Source organism: Pteronotus mesoamericanus, unplaced genomic scaffold (genome assembly GCF_021234165.1).
Source record: "Pteronotus mesoamericanus isolate MK-2021 breed Mesoamerican mustached bat unplaced genomic scaffold, CSHL_Meso_final contig_64, whole genome shotgun sequence".
Lineage (NCBI taxonomy): Eukaryota > Metazoa > Chordata > Mammalia > Chiroptera > Mormoopidae > Pteronotus > Pteronotus mesoamericanus.
Window position 1 is genome coordinate 119,923 of NW_026555224.1, and position 16,843 is coordinate 136,765.

General features: G+C 44.6%; 1 pseudogene; it reads right to left on the reverse strand.

Moving 5' to 3' along the window:
* Positions 1 to 16,593, reverse strand: part of LOC129076766 (40S ribosomal protein SA-like) — a 45,611-nt pseudogene extending 29,018 nt beyond the window's left edge.
* Positions 16,594 to 16,843: the final 250 nt, after the last annotated feature.

Below are 16,843 nucleotides of genomic sequence, written 5' to 3' on the forward strand. Positions count from 1 at the left end.
CTACCATTATTATTACTTAGGCCAGTTTATGACCACCTCCTCTGTCGTATCGTTTCCATCATCTCCATCATCACCATTTTCACCACCACTATTCACACCTCACATCATCACTGCAGCCTTCAGCACCGCTATCACTACCACCATCTCAACCTTCATTACTGTTCTGTACCTTGGGGATGCTACTCCCTCTCATCCTTGGACGTTCCTTTCCAGTCTTTCCTCCTCTACACATTCTCACCCTTAACATTTAATCAATCTCTCAGTCCTAGTGATTCTATCTCCTGCATTCTTTCAAGTTATGTCCTCATCTTCCTTTATATTTCCTCAGTTTATGTCCTCATAATTTCTCAGAAAAACTACTACAAAACTGGTCTCTATTCCTATGCAATGTTGTACTAGATTATCTTTCTCATATGGAAATCTGACTTCTGTCATTAAGACTTTTTCTCGTTGCCTCATTGTCATCAGTGGTACTCAAACTTGAGTACTATAGAAACTGTTTTTATGGAAAACATTCTGTAAACTTCATATTAAGCTAAACATTTTTAAATGTTAATATTAATTACTTACAAACAAAACTAGATATTAGCTCATTCTGCACATGCTATGTTTCATTGAATCTAAAATGCTATCAGTTGTGCACTGGCTGGGTGGCTCAGTTGGTTGGAGTGTCATCCTGTACAGCAAAAGGTTGCGGGTTTGATCCCCAGTTGGGGTGCTTATGGGAGGCAGCCTATTGATGTTTCTCTCACATCAGTGTTTCTCTCTCTCTCCCCCTCTCTCTTTAAAAATCAATAAACATGTCCTCGGGTGAGGATTAAAAAAAATAAAACAAAATGCCATCAGTTGTAAGATGCATTATTTTTTTATGTAGCATTAAAAGGAAAACATGCTGTCAATTGTAATTGTAAGAGGCTATAGATTTTAAGGTGCATCAAACTTCAGAGTCAAAATGTGACAAAAATTATGTTTTAGAATCAATAACAAAAGAAATTCATGAACAACTATATGATTAAAAATTAGAATCTAAGTACACATAAAAGTGATAAAATTCAAATTAATATTATGTACTTAATATGAGAGATGATGTTTATTGTTTTGGTGAAACTAAACTGTCACTAAAAATGAATTGCTGTTCTGGAACTGGATATTTTGAGTTCGACTGCTTCTTATGTGAGTATTGTGGAGACTCAACTCTCCCACCCTTTTATTTCTGAAAAACTTTGATTGGCATAGAAAGCCATCAACTGGGAATCTGATTCAGGCAGGCCTGGCCAATCAGAGGACTGAAACTCTTTGGCTACAGTGATTAGTTCAAGGATCAGCACACAACCCAATAAGACCTGTGAAAGCCCAACTTGAGATTTTTGCCAAAACTGTGGGAAGAGAAGCACTTCCTTTCTGTTGGGAATCCTAAGCTGGTAGGATGTTAGATGGGATTCTGTCTTAGCCACTGCTTGGAGAAAGCTTGACTGAGAATGAAATAAACTCTTCATGGAGCAGAATCAAGAGACAGATTTGGAGAGATTTTTGAAGATTTTGGTCACCTGGATCTAACTGTGCCTAAACTAACCCTAATGATGGTCTTTCATGAGCCAGGACATACCCATTTTCTAGTTAGGTTGGTTTGAGTTGGGTCGAGTTTTGCTACTTGTCATAATATAGTATATTAATTCATCCTCTGAGAGCTGGTGTAAGAGGGTTCTCACTAGAGAAAGGCATTAAACAAAAGACAGGCAAACAGGAAGACAGATGATCTCTGGTAATTAGGAACTTGCTTCCACCTCTTTACAGGGAAGAACTGCCCCACCCCTCCTTGTAGATGCTGTCCTTGTGTCTGATGCAGCCAGGGCAGGGTGCCAGCACTGGGAAGGCTGCAAAATGTCACGAAACACCTGGGGAAAACAGCATTGTTCCCAATTTATATTTTTGCTTCCCTTCTTGTCTCCTATATTTTCACTTTTATTTAAAGCTGTGTTTAATGTTGTAATTACTTTTTAAATCAGCACCATGTCTGTATTGGAGGTGTGTGGCTTCCTGCCGTGGCTGGACTGGGCACCATAAATGAACCCTGACACTTTGGCTGGGAGGCTTCCACTGAAATACTGCCCTAAATAAATGCAAGGCAAATTAGATATTGGTAAATAGCTGTAAATTACATTGACTTCTTGGGGAATTACGTTTTACATCTGTGTACGGGACAACTGTATTCAAAGAAAATAATAGGTTTGGAATGAATGCCCAGGGAGGAGGGAGAGCAAGGTTCAGTCTTTCCAATAGAGAAGGTTAAAACAGGTGGGGCTTCTTAAGGGATGGTCTTGGAAAGTGAGGGAGTGTGTAAATCCTAAGAAACCTTGCATATGCCTTCTGTACCCGCCAGACATGGGGCTCCTTAAAGGAAAGTCACTAGGCAAATTAACTAGGCAAGTTTCTCTGTGGATGGAAGTGAGTGCTGGCATTACCATGCCCCGACCATGTACTGCGTGCCTAACAAACATGGAGGAAATGTAGTCACCAGTTTTGATGACAGGGTCCTGGGTACAAATACTGGTTTTGTCACTACCACTGCTGACCAGCAGGTAAACACATGACATCAGGGGACCGCAGTCTCCTGACTTAGATACTGAAGAACTTCATGGTAGGGAGGGTAATATGTCTTAATGGTAGCGGCTTTGGCACCAGTCTGATTCAAACCCCTGTTCTGCTGCTTCCTAGTGTCTGCCTTTGGCAACATCACTTAACTCACCAAACCTCAGTTTCCTCATATGTAGAGGGGGATCATAACAAGAGTTAGCTTGTCTTGAAGAGTTGCTCTGAGGATTAAATGTGATAATGACTATTACTTGCTTAGCATAACTTTGATCACAAAATTGTAATGAATATTATGTAATCTTGTTATCTGCACAGCAGTTTTTGTAACTGGGTGTTAAAATTGAGGTTTCAGTTAGGCACCAAGATAAGACAGATGTGTAATTTCAAAGCGAGATGCCAGTCCACCGCCTGCAGATTGTCAAGTGAGATAGTTGGAAACATGAGCCACAAATCTCCATCCCCTTTTACCTACTTCAGAAATATAAAAGATTTGAGAATGCGGAGGATAGCAAGTGATTGTGAGGGAGGTGTCTTTACAGCGAGAAAGCTGTCCTGAGGGCCTTATCCTCTCCCTGGTTTAGGGAGTAAAGAACCTGCTCTGTTCATCTTAAATCTAGAGATGGGTGTGTGGAGTACAACCTTAAGACTGCTATGTGGGGTGTTTTTCTCAGGAGAGGACAGGCTTTGCTCAGTAACAAATAAGCCCTTCAGACCAATTAAAGGGTGACATGCCCTGTGAGATCCTGGTCCCCTATGCTCCAAGCTGGACCTGAGGAGCCCACGGCCCAGGGGTCATGAGAGTCACAGAATGGCTGCCCTCCACTCTCCATACTTTGTAGACCCTGAGCCCCAAACTCCCATTATTCATTCAAATTTCATCTTCCCAACTTTCACCATTTCTTGTTGCCACCTGCACTTTTACTTATGTACTACTTGTATCAGTCAGGATAGGCTGAGCTATGCTGTTGTAACAATCCTCAAAGATCAGTGCCTCACAAAAGAGAGGGCACGTTTCTTTCCTGGGCTGCGTGGCCATCATGGTTTGGCTGTGGCCCTGCTGCATGTCATCTTCACTCCGGGACCCAGGCTGAAAGGGGCAGCCTCTGTCTGGCCCATCGCCGGTAAAGAGACACAATATGGTGATCTGCGTGCCTGCTCTTAACATCTCTGCTCCCACTTTGTTGGCCAGGCAGGCTAGTGCAAGTCGTGGGACCAGGCTTGATGTCAGTGGGCAGAAATGTACACTCCTGCCACAGCAAAGAGTGCCAACAATAATAATGTCTACCACACTACTTTTTAAAAACATGGACTTAATTTTTTACTGAAATAAATTTGAATAAATGAAAAGCCTGCCTTTACTTGCCATGAGCAAAAGGTAACTTTGAAAATAAATGCATAATATTAAAGAGCAAAACTGTTCACATATGACTTAAAATCTTCTTATGTTCCATCAGTGGTGACATATTGGGGAACAGAGGCTGAGCACACCAGGGCTCGAAGGGCATGATGGTTAAAGTCACAGGCTTTGGAGTGAGGCAGACCCTGTAAGATATCTAGGTTCCTCCCCTTTTTGCCTGTGTGAACTTGGGTGTCACTTAACATTTCTGAGCTCTTTCCTCTTCTATAAAATAGTAATGATAGAATCAGCCTCCCATGTTTTTGTGATGTTTAAAAGAGATGATGTATACGTAGCCCTTAATAAGATGTGAGGTTCCTGGCTATACATTGGTTTGTTGAAGCTTTCTATGTGCTCGTCACTGTTCTAAGTGCAACACACATATTAAATCATTTGATCCTCAGGAAAGCCCAGTGGGGTGGGTCCTATTTCTATTTCTAATTGACAGAGGAGGACGCTGAAGCAGAAGGAGGGAAGTTACTGGCCCGGGGTCACACAGCAAGGAGTGAAAGAGCTGAGGTTTTATGCAGGCAGTCTCCAGGCTCCTAACCAATCTGCCATCCTTCCCCTATCTGCCTCCGTAATGGGAGCTATCTGAGGCCCATTCCGAGCCTCTCATTTTCCTGATTTGGAAACGAAGGACCCAAGAAAGGTGATGATTTGTCTCAAATCTCATGGTCCTCTAGTGTCCTGGTGTCCAGTGGGGTCTCTTACCTGGCACCTGCTGTAGGATCAGGTCAGCCCCAGGAACATAGGGAGAAAAGACCAGGAAGTACTTCCTGAACGGATGATGGAGTGATTGCTGAAAAGCTATCATGGACCCTAAACTAAGAAGCACATAGGGACAGAGACCTCCTAGAGTGTGGACAGGAAGCGTCAGCAGGCTGGGCTGGGGAGACCCTGCATCAGGTGAGAATTAGCATCAGCTCCAGCCTGTGGTTGCAAGCAAGAGAATGCAATACATGCAGAAAACACGTGCTTTATGAGAAGGGCGTGGGCAGCTCAGGGTGTGGGGAACTGCTTGCTGCCTGCTGTGGCTGGCCTGGGAGGCAGGGCCTGGTAGTGCTGTCCTTTCGGCTTCACCATTATGTGTCACTTCATTCAAGATTCAAATTCTTGAGAGAGAATTTTATTGAATTATTTAAGGTCACGTGATCATCTCTGAGCCAATCACTGTGTCCAGATGAATGGGGCACTCTTGCTGGCCATTGTGTGTTTGTCTCTGGACCAGGGAGGTTGTCCCACCGGAGTCCCTTGAACCAGAGACGAGAGGGGTGGTGTCCCATCAGCGGGGACTGAGCTGGTTGCAGGAGCAGCTCTAGCCCCCACAGGCCTCAGCGTAGGCAGATAAGGAGCTGCCCTCAGCAGGATGGGCCCCGCAGGCACAGGGCTGGTCTGCAGAGGTTGGGTGGGTACAGCCACATGCTCCCCAGCATAGGCTTTGTATGGGAACCTGCCTTTGCACCCTGCTTGGCATACCCAGAGTCCTCCCACTTGGGGGACTCCTGACCCACCTTTGTTCAGTTAATGAGTGCACATTTGAATTCTTCTGACCTCGCTTTCTTCATCTCTCTCTGTTTCTGGTCTCCCATTTCTCTAAGCCCAATGGCTGTCAGTAGAATTACCCAGGACCTCATAAAATTCTGATGCCCAGGCCACCCTCCAGACCAGTTGAAGCAAACTCTCCTGGACTGAGGTCTAAACACCAGAATTTCTCTTTTTCTCTTTTCTTTCTTCCTTCCTTTTAAAAAATATCAATAATTCAATTCCTTTTAGTATATTTAGAGTTGTGTGTCCATCACCCCCATCATTTTTTTTCAGTTTTATTGAGATATCATTAAAATATAGCACTGTATGAGTTTAAGGTATATAGCCTATTGACTTGACCTACATATGTTGTGAACTGATTACCACAAGTTTAGTTAACATCCATCATCCCATATAGCTACAAAAAAAAAAAAAAAAGAATTTTACCACCATCAATGCAAAAGCATATTCAATACCCAAAGAAGATATCATTCACCCCTTAGCTGTTATTGCCCAAGCCCTCCACCCCTAGCCATAGGTAAAGAGTAGACTGCTTTCTGTCTCTATAAATTTGCTTATTCTGGATATTTTATAAAAATGGAATCATATACTTAGTCCTTCATGCCTGGTTTCTTTTACTGAACGTAATGTTTTCAAGGTTCATTCATATTATAGGATGCATCAGTACTTTATTCCTTTTTATTGCTCAGGGATAAACCATTTTATGAATATTCCACATTTTATTAATCCATTCATCAGCTAATAGAAATTTGGGTTATTTCTACTTTTTGGCCATTATGAATAATGCTCTATAAACATTCCTGTACAAGATTTTGTTTGGGCACATACTTTCATTTCTCAAGGGAATTGCTGGATCATAGGGGCAACTCTATGTTGAGGAGTTTGAGGAATTGACAGGCTGTTTCCAAAGTGGCTGCACCATTTGACATTCCCACCAGCAGTGTAAGAGGGTTTCTATTTCTCTGCCTCCTCACCAACACTTGTTATTATCTGTTGTTCTAATTATAGACATCCTGGTGTGTGTGAAGTGATCTCACTGTGGCTTTGATTTGCATTTCCCTGATGAATAATTATGTTGAGCATCTGTTTACATGCTTATTGGCCATTTGTAATCTTCTTTGGAGAAATATCTGTTCAAATTCTTTGCACATTTTAAAATTGTGTTATTTGTGGTGTTATTATTGAGTTGTAATTTTTCTTTACATATTCTAGATAAGTAAGATATATAATTTGCATTTTTTTCTCCCATTCTATGTGTTGTATTCACTTTTTTGATGGTGTTCTTTGAAGTGCAAACTTCAATTTTAATGAAGTTCAATTCGTCTAGTTTTTCTTTCATTGCTTATGATTTTGGTATCATATCTAAGATCCAAATCCAAGGTCATGAAGGTTTTCTCTCATGTTTTTTTTCACAGAGATTGATACCTTTACCTCTTACAGTTAGGACTTTGATCCATTTTCAGTAATTTATGTATGTGGTGTGAGGTAGAGGTTCAATATTTTTCACTCTTTTACATGTATATATCCAGTAGTCTCAGCACCCCTTATTGAAAAGACTATTCTTTCTCCATTGAATGGGCCCTTACCAAAAATCAACTGACTCTAAATACCTGGGTTTACTTCTGGACTCTCAATTCTATTCCATTGATATACATGCCAGTATCACACTGTTTTGATCACTGCAGTTTTATGGTAAGTTTTGAAATTGGAAAGTGTGAGACCTCTAACTTTTCTTCTTTAAAAAAAAAAAATTATTTATTTATTTTTAGAGAGAGGGGAAGGGAGGGAGAAAGAGAAGGAGAGGAACATCAGTGTGTGGTTGCCTCTCGTGGGCCCCCTACTGGGGACCTGGCCTGCAACCCAGGCATGTGCCCTGTCTGGGAATCGAACCAGTGACCCTTTAGTTCACAGGCCGGCACGCAATCCGCTGAGCCACACCAACAAGGGCTAACTTTTTCTTCTTTTCCAACCTTGTAAGACTGTATTCTGTGCTCCTTGAACTTCCATATGAATTTTAGGTTAAGCTCATTAATTTTTGGAAAGGAGTCAGCTGTGATGCTGATAGGGATTACATTTAAAATTCTTTTTTATTTTTCAATTACAGTTGACATTCAATATTATATTAGTTTTAGGTGTACAGCATAGTGGTTAGACATTTACATAACTTACAAAGTGATCCTCCCCATAAGTCTAGTACCCACGTGGCACCATATATAGTTATTACAATGTTATTGACTATATTCCTTGTGCTGCAGTTCACAGCCTCATTACCATTTTTGTAGCTGCAAATTTGTACTGATAATGATTGCACTGAAGCTGTAGATCAGCTTGGGAAGTCTTGCCAAGATGGTAACGCTATTAAATCTTCCGACTTATGAACTGGGATGTTTTATCATTTATTTAGGTCTTCCTTAATTTTCTTAAATGGCATTATGAAGTTCTCAGAGTATAGGTTTTGCACTTTCATTACCTCAGTGTTTTTTTAAAGAACCCTAGGTGATTCCAGTGTGCAGCCAAACTTTCATAATTATTTAAATAGTGAACTATGCCTTCACATTTTTCCAGGCCATGCCTTATCTCATTTATTCCTCAAGACCCTAGGACTTTTTGTAAGTGAGAAAAATGAGGCTCCCTTGTTATTCTACAGATAGCAAGTGGTAGAGCAAAGATCTGACCTTTCGCCCTGGCTGGTGTGGCTCAGTGGATTGAGCACTGGCTCGAGAACCAAAGGGCTGCCAGTTTGATTCTCAGTCACAGCACATGCCTGGGTCATGGGCCAGGTCCGCAGGAGGGGATGTACGAGAGGCAACCACACATTGATGTGTCTCTCCCTCTCTTTCTCCTTCTCATTCCCTCTACAAAAATAAATAAATGAAAAATATTTTTTTAAAGAAAGATTTTAACTCTGGTCCATGACCCCAGTCAGGGCCCTTACATGCTGCTTTAGATTTCTCAGCTTTCCATGCATACTCCTTTTAAAAACACTTTTAGACAATTGCACATGCAGTTCCCTTTTCTGAAATGCTCTCACCCTCCTCCCACTCCAAATTTAGCCTTTGTTAACATTCATCTTTGTTTTCAGTGTGCACTTTAAATGTTACTTGCTTAGAATGGCTTTCCGCTAGTTTCTTCTTCTTTTTCTTTTTTTTACATACTAATCATTTTATTTTTTCAATTTATTTTATTTTTAATACTATATATACTTTATATATATTTTGATTATGCTATTACCGGTGTCCCATTTTCCCCCCTTTATTTCCCTCTGCCCTGCACCCTCTCTTTCACCAGCATCCTCTCCCCCTCCCTCACTCTTAGTTCATGTCCATGGGTCGTACATATAAGTTCTTTGCTTCTCCATTTCCTATACTATCCTTAGCCTCCCCGTCTGTTTCGTACCTACTATTTATGCTTCTTATTTTCTGTACCTTTTCCCCATCTTCCTCCCTCCCACTCTCCCCTGATCTCCATTTCTGTGGTTCTGTTCCTTTTCTAGTTTGTTAGTCTGATTTTGTTTTAGGTTCAGTTGTTGATAGTTGTGAGTTTGTTGTCATTTTACTGTTCATAGTTTTGATCTTCTTCTTTTTCTTAGGTGCGTCCCTTTAACATTTCATATAATAAGGGCTTGGTGATGATGAACGCCTTTAACTTGACCTTATCTGGGAAGCACTTTATCTGCTCTTCCATTCTAAATGATAGTTTTGCTGGATAGAGTAACCTTGGATGTAAGTGCTTGCCTTTCTGACTTTGAATACTTCTTGCCAGCCCCTTCTTGCCTGTAAAATTTCTTTTGAGAAATCAGCCGATAGTCTTATGGGAACTCCTTTGTAGGTAACTGTATCCCTTTTTCTTGCTGCTTTTAAGATTCTCTCCTAATCTTTAATCTTGGGTAATGTAATTATGATGTGCCTTGGTGTGTGTTTCCTTGGGTCCAACTTCTTTGGGACTCTCTGAGCTTCCTGGATCTCCTGGAAGTCTATTTCCTTCACCAGACTGGGGAAGTTCTCCTTCATTATTTTTTCAAATAAGTTTTCAATTTCTCTTTCTTCCTCTTCTCCTTCTGGCACCCCTATGATTCAGATGTTGGAACATTTAAAGTTGTCCCAGGGGTTCCTAAGCCTCTCCTCATTTTTTTCTGAACTCTTTGTTTCTTCATTCTGTTCTGGCTAAATGCTTATCTCTTCCTTTTGCTCCAAATCATTGATTTGAGTCTCGGTTCCCTTCCCTTTACTATTGGTTCCCTGCATATTTTTCTTGATTTCACTTTGCATAGGTTTCACTTTTTCCTCCATTTTGCAACCATACTCAACCATTTCTGTGAGTATCCTGGTTACCAGTGTTTTGAACTGTGCATCTGATAGATTGGGTATCTGTTCATTGCTTAGTTCTGTTTTTGGAGCTTTGATCTATTCTTTCATTTGGACCATATTTCTTTTTCTCAGTGCACCTGTTATGTTGAAAGGGGCAGAGCCTTAGGTGTTCACCAGGGCGGGACAACACAGGTGACTGAGTTGTGACACTGTCTGTGGAGAGGGGTCCGAGGGGGAACAATGCCATTTGTTCAGCTCTCGGCCGGCTTTCAGTCACTTCCCCTGCTACCAAGAAGGAAATTGGGCCCTTCTGGTGCTGATTCCCTGGTGGGTGGGCTTGTGTAGGTTCTAGGACCCTGTGGGTCTCTCCAATGAACTCACCTGTGAGGCTGAGAGTTTCTCCCACCCTCACAGGTGTTTACAGCCAGAGGTTTTGAGGCCTTTTTCCCCCCACACTGGAACCCTATGTTGCACGGTCTTTCTTGCTCCCCAGCTGTTCCTCCTGGTTTATCTGCACCAAATGTGGGACTGCCTGGTCCGCCAGCTGATGCCTCACCTGTCTGGTTCTCCAGCTGCCGCCTTGCTGCATGTCCTCTCCACCCCGGCTGCCTGTCTCTGCCCCTCCTACTTGTCTGGATGAATGTTTCTTTTTAACCCCTTGGTTGTTGGCCTTCCATACAGTTCAATTTTCTGGCAGTTCTGGTTATTTTTTGATTTTAAATTTGTTGTCGTCCTTCTTTTGGTTGTGTGAGGAGGCAGAGTGTATCTACGTAAGCCTCCATCTTGGCCAGAAGTCTCCCCACTAGTTTCTTCTTATCACTCTCAGAAGGAATGATGCTATCACTCCTGTACCAGGCTTTCTGTGCTGTTGTAACTGCCTCCACTACAAACTGTGTCCTGTGCTCTCTTATGATTAACAGTATGGCCACTTGAAAAGTCCTCTTACCCTTCTGCCTGAATCATGGCTGGCTTGTGGTGGAAATGATACTTTGTAGTTTCCAAGTTTGAGTCATATGGGGCCATACAACTTCTGCCATGCTCACTACCCTGTGATTGCCCTGTCAGAGAGCCACAGGTTAAGTGCTCTGGTTGACAGTCCTTTAACCATCCCAGCCTGAGCGCCAGTGCTGGGAGTGAAAAAACCAACTTAATAAGGGATCCTTTTGCCCCCAGTCATTCAAGTCACCCCAGATGAGGCCTCAGATATCAGGGGCCAGAGAAGTTTCACTTGGCTGTGAATTGAGAATTTCTTTCTAAATTGCTGACCCACAGAATCCATCAGCATCATGGCTGCTGTTACACACCCCCTCTGAGTATGGAGTGCTGTATCACAAAGCAGTAGACAAGCAGTGCAATGGGCTTGTGCATCCATCTCCTCCTTTTAGATTGTGGACTCTTTGAGGTTAAGTAAGAGTCAAATTCATCTTTCCATCTCTAGTTTCCAGCACAGGGCCTAGCTCAGAATAAGAACTTTTAAGGTTTTTGCGTACATAATGAAATTGTATATGGTCCAAATTGGCTTGAGTTGGGGCTTTCTTGACACTAACATGTCCCACTAACATCACAGCCATGCACCAAACTGGACCACAAAACTTACAAATGCATGTACCTGGGGCCCCAGAATGTTCATTTCTAGGGATGTATTCTTTAGGTACCCATACATGTGCTGAATGGAATATGCACAGTGTTTTTCATCCCAGCATTGTTTGTAAGAGCAAAAGTATTGATAAAAATTGTTAACACTGGTTACATCCAGGAAGGGGAACTGTGGCTGGGAATGGAGTTGGGGAGCCAGTTTTCACTATACTGACTTTAATACTTTTTGACTTTTGCAGTGTGTATTACTTCTTCTAAAATAAATATTAATATATGTGCTGCAAAGTGTGACTTGGAACAGAATGAATATTCTTCTTTAAATAGACTCAATTTAAAAAATAAATACGTTTATTGAAAAGGAAAATTTGCTTTGCCATCTAAAAGGAAAATTGGTATCATTTGCCATATATAGGAGATAATCATGAGAGTGAATGTCATGGGAAGAAACACTGTTTTGGAAGCTTAATAGGATATCCCTTTTCCTCTTCCAGGCTCTGAATTGGAGGCCAGCCATTTCTGTATTGACAGAGATCAGCAGTGACACAGAAGTGTTAAGGACATATTATCACCAAAGTATCATAATTACAAGGCTTTTGGGATAATTAAATAGGACACTTTTTTCATTATGCAATTCAGTGTTACTTAATGCTCTGTCCATGTGCACCCAGCATCATCTCATGTGGCATCTGGAATTATCTTTTGTTCTGTTATGGGCCTGTGTCTGTGGTAGGGAAAATCAGTGTTCCCAAATATCCACATACTCCCTCAAATTCCCAGTTGGTTGGGATCATGTGACTAGTTCCGGCCAATGGCTTGTGAGTGGAAGTGTCCTGTGTCATTTGGGCTGTGGCATTTAAGTGCTGGTGTCCTTCCTCCAACTCCCTTTCACTTGGAGGCCATGTGTTCCAGATGTCACAGTCTCAGGGCCACCCTTGCGTGAATGAGAAGGAAACTTGTGTAAAGCACTGAGGTCTCACAGCTCAGGTGCTCCCCACACCTGGGAAATGCGGTCTTTGAAGAACCCTTTATCAGCATTGGACCTCCGAATCACATCACCTTCCTGGTTCGGCCCCTCAGTTTTTCCTTTTCCTCCTCATTCCTCTCCCTCATTTCTCTCCCTTCTCTTCCTCCCTTCCCTATATGTTTAACTAATATTCTGACTCTGATTACTCACCATCACTCTGTGCTTTACTTATAGATTCACAGTCTATTAAGCTTCAGAGAAGCCTAGGCATTATTTTAGTCAGGCAGTCTCTCAGGTAGCAGTCACCTCTCCACACCTATGAAAGTATTTACTTGCATACCTCCAGGGGGCAGGAAGCTCACTGCCTCTCCAACTGGTCCCTCTTGTCACTGGGCAGCACTGTCTATATTGTATTAATTAAACAACTCTCCCGCTTCTGGCCATTTCCACTCTTCCCCATCCATAGTCCCATAGAATGTGTATCTTTGAGTCAGGAAAACCTCCCAGAAGAGGGACATTTGGGCTGAGACCAGTGTTCCAGTCTGGACAGAGGAGCAAGTGCACTGGCACGGAGGAGGCCACAGGCTTGGTGTGTGGGAGGTACAGAAAGGTGTGGCCAGGATGTAGTGATGAGCGGGAAGAGGATAGAGAGCCAGGCAATGGCTAGGTCCTGAGAGACCTAGCATTGGTTGCTATCCAGGCAGAAAACAGAGGGCACACTCAGGGTGGGTAATGGTTCGAAGTTTAGTGAAAGGACTGCTTACAAAGGTGTGGCTGGGGTTGAGAGAGACTAATAAGACATAACAAACCACCTTGGGACCAGCAGCGGTGGGGTCCTGGTTGCCACCCCTGCTTCTCGTGGGACCAGGCAGGAGTAGTGAGGGGAAACCAGAAAGAGCTGTGGCTACAGGAGACCACCGGCAGTTTTCACCAGAGGAACCTGCCACTGCCACCCGTGGCCAAGCAGAGAGGAAACTGGGGAGAAGTACCCCACCCCTCTCTCCTCACTCCCTGATCTCTTGCTCATATCTCCTACTGGGAGAATCCAGAGGGCGCATGTTGACGTAGTCCCTCAGGTCAGCCCCTGGGGCACGAAGCAGGGTGGGGGCGGGGGCAGGGATGAAGAGTGATCTGGAGGACAACGATATACACAGTTGTGGAAGCGTGGCACCAGTGTGCATTGTATTCTTAGTTATTAGACTAGAGGATCTAAGCTGTGGAGTGATCTGACCTGGAATTACTGTGGCCTCTCTGGCTGCTTGCTGTCTGGAGACTGGATTGGGTGGGAAGGGGCAGGGTCCAGCGTGGCAGAGAAAGCAGTTGGGAGGGAAGCTGTTCTAGTTGTCCAGGGGGATGACAGCAGCTGGGACCAGGAAGGGAACAGAGCAGAGTGGTGAGAAGAGCCTGGGATCAAGGTTATGCTTTGAGGTGAAACTGATAGGATTTACTGGTGGACTAGTAAAGGTGGGGGGTGGGGTTGGGGAGGGGTAAGGCCAGGTGAGAAACGAGTGCGAGGAAGAGAATAATGGAGGATCCAGTCTTAGGTTCACTTGCAGCTCAGGATACTCACTGCTATGTGTGTGTGGAAACTTCACCTTCTAGATTTTGCTCACCCTTACTGCTCCATAGGGAAGGGATATTTGGACAACAACCTTAGTACAAAATTATGTGGCAAGTGTTTTGTTTTAACAAGTGAGGAATTCAGACATCAGAGAGGATATACCATCTGCCCAAGATCACACAGCAAGTGGATGCAGATGGGGATTTGGACGTGAATCTGTTTGATTCAAGAACACCCTGTGCAGAAGGGCCTGGACGGGGTCTTTTGCCTTATACCTCAGACACAAGCTGGGCTTGTGCTGCTCAGTAAGCTTTACCCTGGAGACAGGCTGCAAGTGCAAAATCCAAGCGTGCCTTTGTCTAGGACTGCCTGCAGGAAATACATGGCCGTCGGTGGCGTGCAGGGATTTGGGCAGAGTGGCAGCCCCAGCAGAAGTGTTCTAGGTGTTTTTTCATTATTACAGAATTGGGGGGCAAGGAAGAGAACTAACATTTACAAGTCTCATTCATTTATTAATTTAAAAACCTGTTCCTGAATTTCAGCCTTCTTGCTGGACAGGTTACTTGCATTTAATCTCCCAAACGAACAACCCAGCTAAGGCAGGTGCCTTGTTTTGCACACCTGAGGAAAGAGGCCCAGAGAGGGGAAGTAACTTGTGCAAGGTAAAACCCCCCTCTTCCCCCTGGCTCTGCCCAAGGCATTTCCGACTGAGTGCAAGGCCTGCTGGGCAGCAGACTGTAGAGTCCAGTGGTTAGAAGCACGGTGCCGAAAACAGGCTGAGTTAAATTCCTGGCTATTCTTCAATAGAAGTGTGACATTGATTTACATATCTGTAAAATGGGCTAGTAATAGTATCTCTCTCTGAAAGGTTGTTGCAAAGATTGATGGATTGATGGAGGCGAGGTGTACAAATGACCGAGCTGAGCAAGGGCTCGGAGCACTTTGACGTTCACTGTGAATTCCCTTCCTGAAAGCAGTGTCAAGCTCAAGCGTCTGGTGGGAGACTCTCCTCAGCCATGTCTGGGCTTCCTTACTCAGAAATCAGCAATTACCAGATTGACTGCTCCCTTCCCTGAAATGCTGCACAACACCAGGCCCTAGGTGCCGACACAGGGATGGGAAGACAGTCTCTGCTGCAAGCCGTCACACCTGGAGGAGGAGACAGGTGCAGACATGGGCATACACATCAGAATGTAATAGGTGCTATTATATAAAGTTGATGATAACAGTGGCGCCCTCCACCCCTGCCCTTTTTGGTGCATCACCTTGCTTCATTTATTTCTCAGCACTTACTGGTATCCAAAATTACCTTGTGCATTCATTGGTTAACTTGTTTGTCTCCTGTCTTCATCACTAAGTACCCTTTCCACTGCCGTCCCCTCACTCTCCAGCACAGTGCCTGGCCTTAGTAGGCATCAGTAAATATTGGTCGAACCCATTGCGCTGCACTGCAGTCGGGTGAGCTGGGCCAGGGGCACCGTTCCTCTCCCCAAGCGCCGCCCCCAACTCCTTGCAACTCACTGGTGTATGAATGAGTTGATGGGTGAAGTGAAGCCCACCGGTCAGTGTTGTGCCTCCTGACCCAGAGGAAGGAGGTAGGAGAGAAGTGAGGAGGAATTGTGCGGGCTCAGCACCAGAGCCTTCCTGACCCCCAGGGCCTTACATACAGCCTGAGTCAACAGGGATGCTGGCAGGGATTGCACCCTTGGACCCTCAACGCTTCCCTACCATCGACCAGTGCTGGTGGCTGTTTGAGCTCAGCTCCTGGAATTCAAGGGAGAATTACAGGTTTGGGGGTGGGGGTTGAAGAGGTAGGGTCTGAGCAGCAGACTGAAGACAAGTAATCTTGCCTTTAGTAAGTTTGAGGAGGCTGCCTGTCTACTTGTAGGGTGGGAATGGTCATAGCACCTAGTTTTGGAAAGGTGGTGGAGCCCTTAAGCTTGTGAGCTCTTTAAGCTCGGGCACTGCCACTTGCTGGCTGTGCCTTTACCCCTTTGGGCCTCTGTTTCCTACCTGCCTCATGGCTTCCTGTGGATAAGATGAGCCCACATTTGAAATGAGCCTGGCGAAGAGGAGGCCTCACTCAATACCAGCCACACCCCCTTTCAAGGAACGCTCGTCCCAGACTGGGTGTGGTTCCTTCCTTCGACCCAGTTCAAGCAGCTTCTCTGCCAGGATTTTCCAAGTTCTAGCAGTGACCGCTGGGCTGCAGCAAAGAGCTTCCCTCAATGCTTTAAACGTGACTCTTAGGGAAAAAAAAAAAAAAAAAAAAGGGAAAAAGCTTTCCTGGATTGTTGCCTGCGGCAAACACGGTTTAAATTAACTTAAACCATTTCCTTCTCCCACCTCACCTCGTTATCCTTTTTCACGCAGGAGGGAAGAGAAAACCTTTTCAAGAAAAAGCTACAAGAGACGCCTCTCTCTTCCTTGCAGCGGAAGAAGCCAGTCCAGGAGAAGGTGAAGTTTGCAGCCTGTGCCCGGCGCTGAAACCAGGACCCGTGGCACTGAGGGTCGGTTGCTAGGAAACGCGTGGGGGGCGGGGCTCGGGGAGAGGAACGGCGCCCCTGGCCCAACTCACCCGACTGCAGTGCAGCGCGCTGCCGCTGGAGAGCAGCAAGGGCCCGCGCATGCCGTCCACGTCGGGGCAGAGGCTGGTTGGCGGTTCTAGCCTGGCTTCAGCCTGCAGGGACTCCAGGTGCGGCTGGAAACCAGTCCCCTCCACTCCATCCCCGCCTCCCACCTCCTTCGGCCTCCGCTCTGTCTGCCTTGGGGCCCTAGGACCAGAGCAGCCCTCTCGGCCCTTTCCTCCCCTTCATTTCTCCGGTAGTTCAGGAACCCACCCATTCTTTCTCCATTCCCTCTACCGAATACACTACTTT